Below are 19,526 nucleotides of genomic sequence, written 5' to 3'. Positions count from 1 at the left end.
TAATTGTGAAAATGCTGCCTTCTGACTTAGTAAATCTGTCTTAACAAGAGGTATTGTGTTCTAATGGAACATGACTACTAGACAAGAGAGTGTAAAAATTTGGGGTAAATCCTGGAACAAAGTTGGGGTGGGGGTGGATAAACCTAGAGATGCTTTCATGAATCACCCCCAAAGGAATAATAACTTTAGCAAAAATGAAAAACTCAGACATTAAAACAATGTTAGACATTTACCATTTTATAGAGATGAGAATTATTAGGGAGTTTAACCAAAGGACATTATTAATGAATGTCATAGGGCCTGGAGAGAGGCAGGTAAGAGACAGATGGCATTACAGAGACAGCTAACTCACCTAGGAGGGTTCACAAGTGGGTTCTGCAGCTGAAGTCTTAGAAGAGCAGAGGCCAGCAACATCCTGAAAACCAAATAGGCACATCAAAGGTGACTGTTCTTCCAAATGTATAAATACCAATTTGCATCCTTTTCTTCCAAATGTATAAATACCAATTTGCATCCTTTCCTCTTACAGGTACTGCAATATTTTACCTGGTAAATACCTGTCGGTATAATTGGCAGGGGTTATTAGAAGGTCTTGTCATTTCATTAGCCGTTAAGACAGCTAACAATAAATCCCAGCATCTTAACAGTTGTTTGGGTTTTTCGCTTTGTTTTTTGTTCTGTTGTGTTTGTTTTTATTTCACTGAAACTGTTTCAGGTCATGAAAAAATTCTACCCAAATCTTCCAAATCTTCAGATCTTTTGGATCTGACAGGTGGAATAAAGTTTCAAAGCACATCTTCAGGCCTCCTGGGGTGTTCAGTTCAGAAAAATCAAGTCACAACAAATGTCTTCTTTCTTATACAGCTTTCTATTGTCAGATCAGGGAGCTGGAAAAGGTCATGCATCGAGAGGAAGGTGAAAATTGGGGAAGTAGATAAATATTTTCTCTAATTCAGTGTTGGTGAAATTAATGTAATATTGGCTTCAGTGGGCAGTTTCAATGGCTCGTGTACCTGTCCTCAGAGATATGACACAAGCGGAAACTGAGCTTCTTGAAAATAAAGAACATAGACGTTTGTGCTTCTTGGAAAGAATTCAGAAGTGCCTCTTCAACCAATAGTAGGTAGGTTTCTAGAAATCTCTGCATTGGGGAATTCATAGTAAGGACAAAGTACAATCTATATATAGAAATGAAACTTGTTGCTAATGGGTGTGCCATCTAAGGACCAGTTACAGGGAAATGTCATTTTGTTTGGTCACTAAGGAGCTGTAAAACAATGAGGTTTGTTTGTAAAATAACAGTAACAATACTAGATGATACTTACATATTTAAGTTCCACACAGTGTTCTAAATACATTTAATTCAATCTAAATACATTTAATTTAATCCTCCTAATCACCCAGTGAGGTAAGTACTATAATTATCATCATTTTACAGGATAAACTTAGAAACAAAAGTTCAACAACTTGCCCACAGTCACACATCTAATAAGTGGTGATACAGGCAGCCTGGCTCCAGAGCCCAGGCTCTTACACAATAAGCTCTAACGGATTTTTATATCTAAACAATTGTATACATTTTTGAATATAAGGAACACATATTATTAATAATGGAACATAAGGAACACATATTATTGAAAATTTGTGAACGTGAGAAATGGAAGAATAGTGCTACTAACCTCACGTAATTGGACTTTATACTTTCTTTTTTTCAATAATTCCTCGTTGTTTCCTTTCCATCTTGTCTTTTGCACGGACTATATTTTGTTTACTTTTATCTTCCACGATTATTTATAAAACAGATATTCTGTTTCCCATTCAACTCATACCTATATTAAATTGTTCACAATTAACCTTAAGTGCATTCTTACCTAATGATTTAAAAAGAAAAGCAAAACTTCTAATGCTTTTTTTGTTTTCTCCATGTTCTCTTTTCACATTGTGATCGTAAGTTACAGACTCTTTATTAAAAATTTTAAAACCTCCTTTTCAGGATTATTTTATTGAAAACATTGTTTCTTTAGTAAAAAAAAAATCTAGCCATCAGCATCAATTCTTAATTCACTTCAATGTTCACTATACTTTATTCATTTATTATTGTCTTTACCTTCTATGCTAAATTAGCACTAATCTTTTTCCCTGAAATTTCCTATTCTTGAATTTTTGTACTGTCTCACCTCTTAGTGATCTGGAAGTTATCTCTTTGCAATTTTTACAGAAAATAATCTGACACCTTGCAGATTTAAAAATGTTCTTCTGTTCTTTATACATATAAGCCAATAATTGGGTAGGCATAAAACTTGCAGAATCAAACTTGTTTCTCTTAAAATTGTGTAGAAATTGAACTATGGTCTTAAAAAAGTTCTTGTTCTATATCAGAAATATGAAGGCAATCTACAAGAGCATATATATGTTTTCCTAGATACTTGCAGGAATTTTGTTTGTCTTAGAAATTTAAAAATTTACCAGCCTTTGACCAGACATTTATCTCTATTCCTTAGTTTCGCCCAAAAGAAACCTTACAATGTCACTGTGGCTTTTATATGGAGAAAGTCTTCTTCTGTTACAACATTGATTTTTACTTCTGATCCACCTGCTCTTTTTTCAGGTGGATCGTTTGACTCATAAATTTTATTTTATTCATAAATAAGTGAATTATTTTCATTATTTTATTCATAAATTCAAGAAATATTTATCTAACACTAATAGTATATACTGTGTGTTAAGCACCCTGTTGGGGTAGGATTACAATAAGATGTTTATTGTTCTCAAGGATCTTACAATCTAAGCTAGAATTCCATAACTTGCCCATTTTCCTCTTATCCTTTTAACTTTTATTCATTTTCTTTGGATAGTTAGACTAGTTATGAAGTTTATCTTCTGTATCCCTCATTTCTACTTCTGCAAAACAGAAATTTCACTTACTGAATTTTTTATTTAGTCACAATCTATTCTTATTTTTACCTGTTCTTGTTAAATTAAAAACAAAACAGTCTGTCCTGCTATATTGTTATAATTGCATTCCTAAGACACCTCATATTATCAAAAGGTTATTATAAAAAAACAATTATTTCAAGGAGAAAAGGGGCTAGGAGCTAAACAGTTTGAAATGCACAATAATAAAATAATTTTTACTGCAGTAATTTTAATAAGTGTGCTTTTAAATCTGTTTTTAACTCAAATTACAACTAATACATTTTTATTTCAAAATCAATAAATATAGTTCTCAACATTACTGACCAAGTAATATTAGACTTACAATGTAAAGTAAGACCACATTTTAGACAAGGAGTTCTTAGGACCATGAAATAAATTATATTACAGTTTGCAACTATCCAAGTTAAGGAAAGGACTACACCACCAACTAAGCAGCCAGCCATTCAAACAAATCTATTCCAATTATTTTTATGGAATACTTTTGCTTCCACATGTATAACTCTAGTTCTAGAGAGGTCATCATGTTAAAACTAACAATAGCCAGTAAAATGCAAACGATATATCTTAATTTATCAGTGGTGTTATCTCCAATTCCATCTACAGAGGAAAAGCTCCCATGCCTTCAATGTACTTCCATGAAATTCCCCTTTTCTTATAAGCTTACGGAGCCAGCTTCTAGCACTTACCAAGAAAGCAAAGGAGAGAACAAAAAAGGAACTAAGGAGAACATTTTGTGATGCTTATATATTTCAAGTCATTGGTGCACAAGGCCCAAGAAGCCATCAAATGGAAGTCTTATGTTTGACCATTAAAATGCAGAAATGCAATTCTGCCCAGGAGTAACTTTTACTCTGCTATAGCATAGGAAACTCCCAAGGTATGTCAGGGCCAGCAACACTGAGGGCCACAGAAACATGTTACAGTATGAATGTGACAAAGTAGACTCTTCATTCCTTCCAATATCTGGAATATGCTTATTTCTCATATTTTTACTGTTGATGAATAAAATTCTTCTACAGATGGTTTTAAAGCCTTTAAAATAGTAATTCGGTGGAAGAGTGTATTCATATATTGCAGCTCATTCAGTGTCCTTGCAGAAGTCCCCCAAATTGGAATCTTAAAATATGCATATTGGGATGAAAGAAAAAACCCAGCTTCAAAACAGTTTTGTTAAATGTCTGTTCTTCTAATTCAATGAATGATTTAAAAAATTAACTTCATTGTTTTTTAATTTACCATCTGTTAACTCAATAAATATGAGTTCTTAAAGTTAACCTAATTGTCTTGAAATTTGCTGTTTTTGAAGCTGATTAAAGTTATTTAAATTAATTCTATTGTATATTCAGACTAGAACAAGGCATGTCTGCATTTGGATAGATCTTGGCTAATAATTCACAAATAAATTTACCCGTTTAAAAAATGGACTAATTTTGTTTATGGTCCTTAATATATATCAGTCAACTTGCAGAAATGCAGAGATGCTGAGGTTAGATAACCAAAGAGATAGTACATCAATACATCAAAACTTGTAGCCATTAAAAACTGACCAAGTACAAAATTTTCATCAACTCTGTCTCTTGTCTAATGAAGAGGAAATGTGGAGGTAATCTCAACTAGAATGCAATTTCTTTTCATCCTACATTCTCATAGGTGAAAGGAACTGCTATGTTCTTTAAACATTGTCCTTCCTCTGGTCAGTTTATTGGATTAAGGGTGGTCATGGACCCAAGTGGACCGATCAGACTCTTCCTTGAGAATTGTGAAAGACAGAAAGATGGTCCTGTGTCTGGATGGCTCCATTGGAACATCCATGGCTCAAGAACAACCTGCAACCATGTTTTGCTACGTAACTGAGGAGAGGAGCAGCTGGTCAGTCATAAGGAAGAAAGCCAAAGAAGAGATATGGAGAAAGAAGATTGACTGGGTTCCCTCTAGCACTTCAGGACTTCTGTGCTGGGAGGCCACATTGCACCCCTGACTTTGGATTCCATGAAAAGCCCCAGTCTGCTTTTCCTTTTTTGCTTAAGCTCAGAGTCAGCTTCTATCACTTACAAGTCAAAACGACTTGAACAAATGCACAAGAGAGGAAATCCTCCTGATGGCAATGATTGTTTGATCATGGATTCCCAGGCTTTATTCCTCCCCCTCTTTTCTTTAGATGAGGAGAAATTTTTAATTTTAACGTAATTTATCTATTTTTTACTTTTATGATTATTGATTTTTTTGGCTTCTCTAAGAAACCTTTGTCTATCTCCAACTTATGTTTTAAAACATAAAGCTCTACAAGCTTTAGGGCTTTAGCGTCTACATTTATAGCTATAATCTGTTGCCAATGAATTGTTGTGTATGATGTGAGGGAGGGATCAAGGGCTTTTTGTATGTTTGTTTGTTTTCTCTATGGATGTCTAGTCATTCTAGCACCATGTGTTGAAAATATTTTCTTTGGCACATTGGGTTGCTTTGGAGGAGATGAAAATGGGGAGGGAGGGCATGAGAGGCCATCTGAAACTAAACTAATGACTTAATAGTAAAATGAAGAGGTAGACATTTTATTTTGCTAACCTTATTAATGAGTTTAAGAAAACATAGTAGCCTCTTCACTTAACAAAAGAATGGGCTGACAGTCCATTTATTAGAATTCACTTTTTCCATGAACTTGCACATAATGCACCTAAAACATAACTGATGACCAATAGTTAACTGTTTTCTGTTCTGTGCTGTTGCCAGCTTAACCCTTTACACTGTCTGTACAATGTGCATCCATTCGTGTTCCAGACATTAACTGAGATCTAGACTAGGACTGTATCCATTAGATGGAACAGACTACATTTGCCCAAGAATATTAAATAAAACCAAACTGAAAACCGATTCAAAGTAGGATATAACTGTTGGCCCTGCTTGTTTGTTTGTCTGTCTTACTTTTTTGCACCGTAACTGGAGCTTTTATTGTCCTTTCATTTGCGTAAGCCAACTTCCAAGTTATCTCAGGAAGATCTTAGAATAACAATATTATTGTGCTTGAGATGACCCCAAAGTGTGAATGATTCTCAAAATCCATCGATTCTCAACGTGCAAGTCACAGGTGAGCTGCATATAAATCATCTTCATGGTGCACATAGAAAGTGCTTAATATTGGCCAAAAACGCTGGGGTAAATGGTTGAGGCAACTGGCTCAGGGACTCTGACCATCCTAAGCCCTTCCCAGGCCCTGTTGGGTCACCTGAAAGGTTGAAGGCCTCAATATCTTGGTACACTGGTCATCCGTTTGTAACAGAGCAGTTGGCTCATTCTCATCTAAGTACTTCTAGGAAATGTACAGTAGTGGATGGAAATCTACAGTTTGGGCCAATAAGCATCCACTATCCCTATTTCTGGGAAATTCTCCCCAATATATCTTGGAGAACTCCCAGACTACCTGATTTGGGTAGTGTGGCTACACTCTCAAATCCAAGGTGTGCATGTGACCCAAGGTTGGTGAGTTAAAGAACTGCAGCCCCTGACCAGGGTGATCAGTGCAGGTCTGGGTACAAGATGCAATTTGATCCAATCACAACCAGGTGTAATTTCTGGAAACTCTGAGAAAGAGGAACGCTCTTTGTGCTGGGGTTTCTATGTCAGAAGAATGGAAGCCTGGAGGGAGTAGCTTACTCTAGTAAAGGGACAACCAGACTGAGGATAAAGTGAAAACAGAAGAAAAGAGGACCAAGAGATAGTTGGTGACATTATTTGAGCAGCTAGATCTAATTATGCCTAAAGCAGTCCTTACACTGTATTTTCCAATTTATGTGAGTATGTGTGAGAATATGTATGTAGCAGGGAGAATAAACAATGAAACAAACTTTCCTTTTTGAGTTGGATTTCTGCCCCTTAACAGCCCAAGTTTCTCAAATCAATGTGGATTGCTGGATCCCAGCTTATTTTTTCTACCGAATCTGAATTTATAGACGTGGAGCCAAGGAATCTGCATTTTAAATAAGCATTCTATTTACTTCTGAAACACATTAAAGTTTGAGATCTACTGCTCCAATTTCATGGGTTAGGAAACTGAGACTAATAAAGACTAGGTGTCTTTCCCAAGATCATTCAACAGCATATATTTATTCTAGGTAGGTGGGAACAATGGGTGGGAAGACATAACAAACTAGCTGATTAGTTATAGAATCAAAACTAGAATTCAGTTACGCTCTTGTCTTCCTGGTGACTTTGATCTTCCCAAGCTTCTGCTCTAATACCTTTCTTCCCTATTCCAACATATTTTTCATCTAGAATAGGAACATTGGGCAGCGTTCACAGTATATCAATATAGGAGGTACTTTAACAATCTTAGGTCAGTGTTACTAGTATGGATGGTCTGGAATTTGGAAACATTTCCACCAAAGCAAAGGAGAAGGGGCAGCGGAGCTAAGCAAATGCTGTCTCCAGGCAGTCCTCCCCCCTCCCCTTCCAAGTCTCAAGATTCTTGTTTTCACTAAAAATGCATGCAAGGGGACTTCCCTGTTGGTGCAGTGGTTAAGAATCCGCCTGCCAATGCAGGGGACACGGGTTCGAGCCCTGGTCCAGGAAGGTCCCACATGTCGCGGAGCAAATGAGCCTGTGGGCCACAACTACTGAGCCTGTGCTCTAGAGCCCGGGAGCCACAACTACTGAGCCCAGGTGCCTAGAGCCTGTGCTCTGCTACAAGAGAAGCCACCGCAATGAGAAGCCCACGCACCGCAACGAAGAGCAGCCCACCCACTCGCTGCAACTAGAGAAAGCCCACGCACAGCAACGCAGACCCAATGCAGCCAAAAATAAACAAATTCATTAAAAAAAAAAAAAGCATGCAAAACGTTGCATTCAATTCTAGTGTATGTATAACTGTTTTAATAGGAAAAGAATTTCTTCCAAAATCTTTAAGTAAAAAAATAAGTACTCCAGAAATAGTGGCCATCATTATTCTCCGGCTTTGTGTGCCCTTGGCACAGCAGCAAATCACCCAGGAGGGACTTGCTTCTACCCCACTTACATTCCAGTCAATTCATTTTCTATTCTTGTTTAGATCCCAGGATTTCTTTTCTACTAGAACCATAATGACAGCAACAACATTAACAAAAGAAGCAATTGTTAGCCTGTATTGAGTACTAGCTGTTTTGAAACCCTGGGCATTTACTCTGTAGAGGAGGTGGGTACAACTATTATCCCCATCATAAGGATGAGGAAGTTGAGGCAGAAAATTAGGAAATTTGTTTAAGGTCATACAGGCAGCTGAACCAGGATTAGAATCCAGGCAGTCAGACACCCAAGGCTGCTTTGCCTATATCTATTAATTTACTCTGAAATTCACGTAAAGTATTATGATTTGCTCATGCTGATCCTTTGTCTTCAAAACTCATGGAACATATAAAACGGGTGAACTTTATTGTATAGAAATTATACCTCAAGAAAGCTGAGTAAAAAAATGACAATTTGTAGAGCGAGCTGTTGAGAATTTAAAGATTTGATTGTCCGGTGAATTGAGTGGCTGTAAGAATCTGGATGTGCCCATGGGAACAGAACCTACAAGAAACCAATCACATACCTTATGAGAGAATACCTAGTGTTTCTAAAGTTTTACAGGCGTTTATGGGAGAGGTGGGGTGTTCTTGCAGACTGCTGACTGTGGAATGGCGGGCAAGTATGCTTTCAAAGCAGGAAAGGAGCTGGGAAAAAGGAGGGTTTAGTGCACTCAATTTTTTTAATTGAAAAATTAACATCATTGAGACAGTCTTAGGCACATGGATATAGGACAGACTGAGTTGTAATATACTCTGAAGGACAGTAATAAAGAATTTGGTTTTCACTAGAAACATACATAAGCTATACAAATGGGTCTCTGTAGTTCCACAGAGCCTGAGAATACAGTTTTAGGGCCCAGTACAAGATCCATCTGTTTAGCTGGCATTCCTCAATAAGGTGGAAAGATCAGGAAGTTTAGTCCCAGACAATACATATTCTGATGCCTGCTGATCTTTGTGTCTCGCATTGAATGATTTACGCATTTTAAAAATCCAATAATATGTATCAGAGAATGATACAGAAAAATTACATCTGATCAAGAAAAGATCATTGTGCATCCATGTTGCTGCAGATGGCATTATTTCGTTCTTTTTTATGGCTGAGTAATATTCTATTGTATATATGTGCCACATCTTCTTTATCCATTCATCTGCCAATGGAAATTAAGTGAAGTAAGTCAGACAGAGAAAGACATATCTTATGATGTCACTCATATGTGGAATCTAATTTTAAAAAATTATATAAATGAACTTATTTACAAAACAGAAACAGACTCACAGATTTTGAAAACAAATTTATGGTTACCAAAGGGGGAACGTGGCAGGGAGGGATAAATTAGGAGCTTGGGATTAATGTATACACACTACTATATATAAAATAGATGAACAACAAGGGCCTACTGCATAGCACAGGGAACTCTACTCAGTATTCTGTAATAACCTATATGGGAAACGAATCTGAAAAAGAATGAGTATATGTATATGTATATGTATATGTATAACTGAATCACTATGCTGTACATCTGAAATTAACACAACATTGTAAATCAACTATATTCCAATAAACTTTTTAAAAAGTCATTAAAAAAAAGACTGTTTTGCTCTTGAAAAATAAACAGTCTAGCAAAGGAAGTGTATAACATAAGGAGCACTCAAAATATGTGCTCCCCTTCTAAAACATCAGTTTTCTTCTCTTTCACTTATTAGTTCTGCAAATATTTATTGGGTACCCCCTATATACATGGGAAATTGTGTCCTATAAAATGGGCAGTGTTATAAAGGGCTTTGCATCACCGCTCAGATGGTTATGTGGTATCAACTAGACCCTCCCGGCTCCAGCCTTTTCCTATCCACTCTGCCACCACAGTGACCTTTCTAAAGAGATCTGATGGTGTTACCCCATCCTTACAAGCTTTAATTACTCCCTATCTCATAAAGTAGGAAACATGCGACTGACTGGGGGTCCTTAAGCTGATTTTGACCTGTAGACGTTTTCCCCCTACATGGGTTCTTTAAAATGTGGATAAGTCCTCAACATTTAAGATTTCAATTTTTCATAGCAATCTGAATCAGTAGCTTCTCTTTAAAAGCTGGAAAAGCTGACACTTGGTACCATTGGCCGTCACCATTCCATTTAGGCAGAGGATCTCTCTCCTGCTTGCCATCGTCCCGACCAATGCTTATGGTCTCAACTCCATCTGCTTTGCTCAGTTACATTTGTGCTTGGACCAAGGTAAATGTAAGAGTTTGCAATCCCTTGATGCCTAAACTCTATAGAGTATGTCTTCAAGGTCCTTCACAATTTGAAGCTCTTTGGCTTCATCCTTTGCAAAGACCCCGTGTTCCAGCCACACTGAATTCCCTGTAGTCCCCTAGATGACAAGCTTTGTCATCCTTCGTGCTCTGACTCCTGCTGGACTCTGCTTGAAATATCTTCCCTCCATCTTCCTTTTCTGCCTAAAGGAATCTCATACATCCTCAAGACTTAGTTCAATTCCTCTATGGAACGTTCCTCAATCCTGCCAGAGAGTTATTTGCTTCTACCCAAGTGTTCCCATAGCACTTTGTGCCTCTACTAGCATTGCACTTCTAATAGAATTCAAAATTCAAACTTCTTTCTGCATCTGTCCAATTGGAAAATGTATTTCTTGAAAAGGAGGACTCTACCCACCTCTATATCCCCAACCCTTAATAGGGTGCCCGGCATCTAGTAGGTACACGATGAATGTTTACTGAATGAACAAAAATATGGATGAATGAATGAATGCATGCATGCATGAATACTTCCAAGAGAATTTTTGTGTGTGTGTCACAAGATTGTGACATTTAAAATAAGGGAAGTAATGACTCGAGACCAAATTTCAAAGTTTGATAATGATCATGACATCTTCTGATAGCAGCTCTTAAAAGTTCCTGTTCATTGTACCCTTTCCAGGAAAACAAGTCTTGAGAAAATACAGTGTATATAATATTAATAAATATATAAAGAGTGACTTAAAACTGATAGGGTGCCAAATTTTGGTGGGGGAGGGGTGGGTTAGAGGGCTGCATTCAGAGAGTGGATGGTGAAAGAAATCACAGCATGTCTCCCTTTAAGCTGGTGGTCTCTCTGGCAGCGTTTACCCTGAGAAGTGGAACATTTGGGCCACAAAGTGGCAGGAAGAAATCTGTTAGCTGGAGGCGATCATGTGGACACAAGTCACTATGAATATATCAGGTTTTAGAGCTGTGTACCATAGTTCTCCACTTTGGGGCACAAGGTAGGCTGCTCTATTTGGCCTTGTTGGGATGATTCCATGGAGCCATGTCATCAGTCTTGGACAATGAGTTGTGAGTCCAAATCATGTGTGTCACTTCTGGCCGCAGCATTTAAATACCAGTATGAGACTCTCCAGAGTGATCTTTATTTTTACCATAGCAACATGAAACATTCAAGGTGGCAACTGTTCCATCTGCCTGCGACCCTAAATGAGGAGACATGGAACAGACCAGTAGACCTGCAGTGGACTCATCGCATAACCAAGAAGACAACCTTTGCCATTACAGGTCACTAAAAATTGGAATTGTTTGTTACTCTGGCATAACATAGCCTATCCTGATGAATACAATAGATTTGCTCTGTTTTGCAGCAGGTGGTAGAACTAAGACTAATGGCTGGAAGTATTAGGAAGACCGATTCCGTGCAATTTAAGACAAAGATGTCATAAAGTGTACAAAAACGGAATTAACTACTTAGGATGTTATTCATTCACACAGTGTACACTGAACTCTACTCTGTGATAAGTATTCTGTAGATAAAATCCTTGCCTCTATGGAGGTAAGTGGTGAGTTTCCCTTCACTCAAGATGTTTGTATTGATGTCCCTAAAGTTTTCACTGAACAAATCAACTTTAAAGATGCCTTCCAACCTGGAACTTCAGGATGTCTATTTCCTCCGGTCTAAAAAGGAAAAAAAAAAATCTATTTAAAAAAATATTCCTTTGACTCAAACCATTTACTGATCTGCTGAGTTGTCTTTTCACATTATAATGTCATTTTCCCAGCAAGTAAGTGCCTTGTAGGCCAATACTGTTTTATTCTTCCTTTGCATCTTTCTCATACTATTTAGTAGGTAATATTTTACTGTCTGTTCTCCTAGGAAGATAATGAGCTTTTGACACTAGCTATTATTATTGACCAATTGATATGTTTCAGATTTAGTTGTCTTTCAACCATTTAAATTAGGTTTGGACTTGTTAAAAAAAAAAAAAAAACTAGGAGCACAAATGTATTACCCTAATAACTTTCAGGCAAGATGATTTTTCCTTCTGAAAAAAAGCCTTAGCCCTGTACTATTGAATTTGTGGCCAATTACAATATTTCATTAACTTCTTAATCCAGTAAGTATTTAACGTATTCCTACTATGTGCCAGGGGGCAGGGTTTACATAGAGTTTACCAAGATATGTTATTTCATGCACTGTACCCATCATTACATCATTCTATATTATAACAGTGCCTATGAGTTCTCTGTATAAGACTATTTCCCCAGGGGAAAGCAAATTCAAAAGGTTGGGGCAAAACGTTCCCTTGGTTTAATGCAGAGGACCATATCACACCTTAAATTCTGGGGGCTTGGTTGATAATTTGGAGTAGTAGATGAGTACGTAAGAGTGTGTAAGGGAGGAGAAACAATCCGTTTTTTATATTTCGATTTCTGCTAAGCTTCATTTCAGGCTTTCAGAATTGGAGAATCAGCTGCCTGCTTCAAGAAATTGCTAATAAGCAGTAATTAAAGACTGAGAATTTATTCTTTCCATTCCAAACCTGATGTCATTCCCAGATGGAGATATTGGTACTAGTTAGGCAATTCAGCATTTTGGTAAATGAAGGCAGGAGGATTTGGTGTCTCTTGGACCCTGTGGAGACAGAAAGTGGTCCAGGAAGGAAAACTTGTGTTTTATCTTGTTTTGCCCATTGCAATCACTTATACTTCTTTGCTTTAGAACCAGAAGCTGAAGTGGGCACCTGTGTCTTAAAAAAAAACAAAACAAAAAACGAGGGGCTAGTTCTCTTAAAGAACACTAATGCATAAACTTTCTACATTCTTATGTTTAGAATTGTCGACTCTGCATAAAATGACAATCAACTGAAAAAGACAGATAAATTCCAGTGAATTCAATACCCATTGATAGAAAAGAACAGGCATATCAGAAACCAGAGTGAATACAGGCAGTAGTATCCTTTATTTGAAAACCACACAAAAATACAGCACAGTTGATGTGCTGTCACCAGGACTTGAAAGTAGAATCAACCACTGTGCAAAAGGTAAAACAAGAGGGCACAGATATCAGGATTTTCCCAGCGTGCTTTATTCATAGACATCTGACAGAAGAGGACCTAACAGAGCTTTGAGGAAAAACTGAATTTTCAGCCCACTGCCACTTTCCAGGAACTTCACTGCAAAACAGTGCTCTGCGCTGGCGAGATGGAGATTTTAGCAATCTCCGTCCTGCTCCCATAGTTTCCTGCTCTCTAAATACAATTATTTATGGGGTCTTCATAAGAGAGCGAGCCTTGTGTGAAAGGAACTCAAAGTGCAGCTTCTAAAAATACACCGAGGCGCCTCTACCGTCCTTATTGTTACAAACGGACGTTTTGCAGTTCGAGCTTAACGACTACACACACACACACACACACACACACACACACACACACAAGTACGAAGAGAGAAAGTAAAGACTGTGTTTTTTCTTTCTGCGATTCTCTTAACTTTGAGTAAACAGTAGTAATTTCCTATTGTCATACTCAGTGCGCATTTCCCAAAGCCAACACAACACAAAAGACCTGTGAGCTCCCTTAGAGCTGGGGGTAAGAACGGCAAGAAAAGAAAGCAAAGTTGACCGAGTTCCAGTTTCTCCTTAGCCTGGGGTCCTGAATCTCCAGTCACCCAGACCTTGCAGAGGTGTCTGGAGTTTCACTCCCCTTTTGGAAAGGTTTCCTCGCCCCTTCTCCTCTCCGAGTCCGCTGTCATTTAATCCTCCTCACTTGCCCTTTTTGCTTCCCGCTTTTTGGAGAAATTGGACCTCAGTTTACGCGTCTTTTGCCAATGGGTTGAAAAGAAGTACAGCTGCCGACGGGAGGATATTAAATAAATGAGCAGGGGCGCGGCGTGGGGGGTCTGCAAGAGGGTCCCCGCCTCCTCCTTCCGCCACGTGCTCCGCAGTTGGGGTGCAGCGCTCCTGGATGGGGTGCTGAGCGGGGCGAGTGTGGGGTGAAGAGAGGTGCACCGAGCAGGCTGGAAGGGAAGGAGGCCCTCTAGGAAAGATCGTCTCGACCGAACACTGACGAGAGAAAAAAGCTGGCCCACATGCCCCTAGTGGGGAGCGATCCACCCCACGGAGGCTGGCTTGGGGCGGGGGGTGGGGGTGCGTCGGGGCCTCTCACCTGACTTCCTCCTCCGCTGGCACACAGCTACAATCATCCCCTTCCCGCTCCCCGCTCCCCAACCCCCCAGCCAAAAAAAAGCCCAGCCAAACAACGAACAACAAGAGGAAGCCGCAGGCGGCTGGAGGAGGGGTGCGCGCGCTGGGGGCCCGGGAGAGGTGGGGGGGGTGGTTGGCGGGCGTCAAGAACCGCGCCGCGCACCGCCACGCGCTCCCCCAGGCGCCCACACTTACTCTCGCGGCCGAGGGTCCGGTCTCCGGCGCCGATCGCAGCGCGCGCCCCTCGTCCGCCCGCGCCCCTCCGGCCCGCTGCCCCCCACACCCGGGCCGGCGCGCTGGGAGGGAGCCTAGGAGCGGCGGCGGCGGCGGCGGCGACTCGGGCTCGGCTCGGCTCGGGCTCCAGCGCGCCCAGTGTCGCCGGCGGTCGCCAAGGCTCCACCGCCAGGGGGAGAAGCCGGGGTGGGTGCCGGGGAGGCGGGCCGGGCCCTCGCCGCCCCGCCGGCCACCTCGCGCCGCACACGCTCCTCGGAGGCGGCGGGCGGCGGCGGCGGCTACGCGGGGTCCGCCGAGCCCCCGGGCGCCGCGTGCCCGGCCCGGGAGCTGTGGCTGGATGCGCGCCCGGGTTGCTGCGGGCTCCCGCGGGGGGCGCCCCGGCCGCCCCGGTGCGCCTCCAGACTGCGGGCGCCGAGACCGCCGAGCAGAGAGCGACTCCCGCCGGCCCCTTCCCCCTCCCGCCCCCGCCGCCGCCCCCTCCCTCCCCCCGTTAACATCTCCTTCCTCCCCCCCCCTTCCTTCCCTCGGCCCCGCGCGCTCGCTAGCTCGCTCCTCGCCTCTCTCTCCCCTTTAAACGCCCACTTCGGATGGGAAAAGAAGACAACTTAAAGTCAAGTTGCAATTAACTTCCGCGGCAGCCGCAGCTCCGGCGGCGGCGGCACCAGAGGCAGAAGCCGCCGCCTCGGAAGTCCGACGCCGCCGCGCCCGCCCGGGAAGCCGCGCCTGGTCTCGGGCCGTGCTCGACAGCCACCGCCGCCCCCAACGCCCATGCCTGAGTGAGTTCTGCTCCTTTGCCTCTCTCTTTCTCTTTTTCCTTTTTGGCCCCTACTCCTGCCCTTTTATCTCTGTCTTTCTTTTTTCGGAATCGATCTAAACTTCACCGTAGCGCCCACCCACCCACCCGCGGTGCCCGTCGTTGGGGCGACTCGGCTCCCCTCTCGTGGGCGCCCGGGGACAGGGGTCTTCCGAGCCCCTTCTCTCTCTCGCGGCCGGATCCGGAGGGGTGGCCGGGAGAGTGAGGGAGAGCACCCGGGACGGGGGACTTGAAGATGCCATTCGTTTTTTCTCGGGGTGTGGACACCCTCACACACACCTGCCCGACAGACCCCGGCTGAACAAGCTCCTTCAGGTCATGGGTATAGAACCCCTTTGGGAAGAGAAAAGGGGGATCGAAAAGACCGAAGGAAGCACACGAGGAAAGGGAGACCCTCTCTGTGCGCCCCGGGGCCGGGCTGGCAGAAAGGTGCCGGGCGGAGTAGGCTGGGGAGTGGAAACGTTCCCCCGCCGGATCGCAAGTTAAGCTCAGCATCCTTCCCCGGTCCATCTGCGCCTTCCTCCGCCCCCCGCCGGCGCGGCTGGTTGGGAGCAGTGGTGGAGAGGGGCCTGAGAAGTTTGTGTCAACTCCTCCATCCCGGGAGCCACTCGGGCCCCGGGGTGCTCAAGTTGGAGCCGGGAGTTTGAAAAGGGCGGCAGTCCGCGTTTCGAGCCCTCGCCGGTTGTAATGAGGTCGGTCCTGAAGGCGCTGCTGGAGGGAATGTGGGTTTGGAGTTGGGCTGGAGGCCGGAAGAGGTGCTGCCCTCTTTGCAGGGACAGAGACATCACAGGTGCGGCCTCGGGGTCCGCGCCGTGTCTCCCTCCTGCGGCCCCGACCCGAGCGTGGCGGCCTTCTCTGAGCGCCCCACTACCGAGGCTCCCGAGGCGGCGGAGCGTGGGTTTGGACCACCACGATGAGAAGGACAAAGCAGGCGGGTGGCGGGTCCGGGGAGTGACAGGCGCGTACCGGGGAAATCCACCGAGCTGGACTCTTGGGGGCGACCCCAGAAGGTGGAGAGGGGCTTAGGGCTCGTGCTGGAGATTTTGGCCCTGACCTTAATTAGAGCGTAGCAAATTTCACTTACAAGCGTCAACCACCGGATCGCCTCTCAAAAGTGCCCTGGTTGGCAGTTTGGACTTCTGCGCCTTTCCTGGGCGAACTTTCTCAGCAGCATTCCGGATTTCCAGGCAAATGCTGTTAAGACTTGGACTCCACATGGTTGTAAAGAGACAGAAAAGCGAAAGACGTCCTGTTATCAGGAGAGAGAACCTTTCTGCCCCGACTGGCTGGGGTTCCATCCTGGGAGGCCAGGGGACCAGAGTTTCCCAAGAGGACAGAAGAGGGGGTAAGAATGAGTAAAATGCGACTTGCTGGGTGTCAGGATTTGTCCTAAGCAGTCCCTGAAATCTACAGTGTTTGTGCTGCTGACAGAGTAACTCATCCCGCTGAAACTTTCTTGAAATTTACACCCAATCTAAAGTGGATTTTTCTGAGTTGTCAGGAATTAAGATTTATTCTGTCGTCAGAAGTAGCTGGGGGAAAAAAAAATAAGTAAGACTGGAGAAAGCCAAGGTTGAGGTGTTTGCTCTAAAAACCTTTAATCTGCTGTGTGGTACTCGTGCTACGATTTAGCAGCGGTCCTTTATTTCTATTGCATATTATTTTAGTAGAACAGCAGTACATTCGTATACTGGCTGCTCCAGTCTGCTGGCAAACATTAGCATTCAGGCTTACATTTTTGACAAATGTGCAGACAGGAATAGCATGAATAGGCATCTTAAATATTAACAACCTAAGCATCTGTTGTGGAACAATTTTAATATATTTACTCTGTTTTTCTCACATTGTTAGAAAAGGTTATAATAAGTGCATAATTTCAACTTTAGTTAGCAGGAGTAACTGGCTGTATCTTTCACTACCTCTCCAAGTGTTTAACACAATCACCAGACATAAATACTTTAACTAACTCGGTTAGGCACATTATTAAATACACCTTAGACAATGTGTATTCTATATAAAATGTAACAGTAGCAAAATATGTATCCTATTTGTGCACATTTTAAATGACTATACATTTTATAAATATACCAGGCATGTTTATTCTTCATCTCCATTTGACACTTATTATTTCATATGTTTCCTAATGGAAACAATATTTTAAATGTAGAGTCGTTCAGTCATATGTAATACATAATATGTAAACAGTAGCTATAAAATACAAAGCATTGTTAAATTTGAGTATGGCTACATGTAACAAGATTATACAAGAGAAATAAGAATCACTGCACAATTTTGTATTCCTTTCTAAATAATGAATACAAATGATGGATGAAAAAAGAACAAATAGGGATTTCCTTCCTAAAGTACTAGTGCCCTAAAATGTGTGGGGGGTGGGTATGGGGGGACAAGGGGGGGATGAAGGGAGGAAGCAGGAAAAAAAAAAAAAGATCAGCAGAGAAAGAAGACTTAAAGAACTTCCAAAAGTCTGAATAGTTATTTCCAGAATCAATGCATTCTTCATTTTCCCACAAGCTGAAATATGTAATAAATAATAGTTCTTTGTATGTAAAAGTATTCCAAAGGAATGCCTTTTGTTCAGTTGTTGTAATAAATTAATATATTCTTTGGTTGATAATCTACAAAAGGAGTTCTTTTGTCTCTCAGCATGTTAAACAAGAACAACAACAAAATGAATAATGGTTTATTTCTGCAAAGAAGTCTGTTGCCAAGCTATATGAACCTGCGATTGAATAAGATGATGTGCTGAGTGATGGTTAGGCAAGTCTGCATTAAATTAGCAAAGACTGAAATATCTGGGAGAGATTTTCAATGATTTTTTTCATGTGACAGGTTGCGGATTGTAAATTAGGCCTAAAAGGTCAGGTGACAGGCACCTGTTCCTCATTATTGTTAAAACCTTTTGGTTACAAACACTGTTAAGCTAAATACAACATGGATATACAGCAGGGACTCTATAAAGCACTCTGGTGGTTTTTCATCTGCTCTGTAAATTTCCAAAAGGGCCACACACAGATATGCCCTTTACACAAACACATCTTTTCTTCTAAGACGTGTTGTCTCAGATGACTCTTGTGTCATGTTCGTACTTGGGAGTGATGAAGTATATAAAATAAATGCATATGACCGAATCGATCTTCAGACTCTGTCTGGACCTGTTGTAGTCAGATGCAAAAATGTTGGGTGTTTTTGCATTTGACTTTTACAGTCCACTGATTAATGATCAGAATTTGTTCAGGTTTTAAATAGAAACCTCCCCAAATTACCTTTTATACTTTTTAGATAAGGTAAGTTCTCATCTTAACTGATGCCAGGAGATATTTTGCTTTGTGCTTATGTATAAGGAGAATATGAGTTGCTCTATACTGTCAGAGCTTTGTGGTATATAGAAAATGGGAAGAAAACCACATTTTACATGAATGCTGTCAGGAAGGGTATCATCATTTGCTCTTCCTACTTTCCACTTCTCTCAGGGGAGTTCAGTAATATTTTGATTAGAATTAAAGAATGTGATCGGATTTTTATGAATGGTTTACCTTTAGATATTTCAGAGAGCAGAATAAGCACACACATTGAACAGGCCTAAGTAGCACAGGGTTGCAAAATATGAAAGGTGCCAGCTGCTTTTAATTAGCAAAGGAGGAGGATTTTGAGTAAATTCGGTAACTGAGATGATTAAATTCTCTATTTAAATATGTTCTTTGTCTTTTTTGGTTTTGTATAGTTTCTGCTTATTATACTAAGTAGTCATTTTTAGCATTTGTGATCAGATTACAGACCAGTCATCCTTCTTGCGTTTCCAGTTGGTTTTCAAAGTCCAAAACTCTGGGATGCTTTTAACAAATTGGTTTACATTTTGACAGAACAGAGTTAAGTTAATTAATAGATCAGGCACGAAAATCCTCCACGGTAGGGTGTCTTTTCTGGTAAAATGAAAGTTATGTTTCAGCACGATGAGCATCAGGCTTCAGTAATCTGTTCCTCGTGTGGAATGAACACTTCCTACTTCAAGCTAGCAGGCACCTAC

General features: G+C 41.5%; 1 protein-coding gene across 1 annotated transcript in view; it reads left to right on the top strand.

Moving 5' to 3' along the window:
• Nucleotides 1-15,261: 15,261 nt before the first annotated feature.
• The window catches only part of SATB1 (SATB homeobox 1), a 98,449-nt gene continuing 94,184 nt past the window's right edge, over nt 15,262-19,526 (top strand). Inside the window, exon 1 of the mRNA XM_081234417.1 lies at nt 15,262-15,443. The gene's annotated coding sequence lies outside the window, so the exon portion shown is untranslated. The remainder of the gene's footprint in view (nt 15,444-19,526) is intronic.

This window comes from Mesoplodon bidens (genome assembly GCF_964165515.1).
Source record: "Mesoplodon bidens genome assembly, chromosome: 5".
Lineage (NCBI taxonomy): Eukaryota > Metazoa > Chordata > Mammalia > Artiodactyla > Ziphiidae > Mesoplodon > Mesoplodon bidens.
Note: the sequence above shows the minus strand (reverse complement) of the source record. Positions and strands in the feature narration are given on the sequence as shown.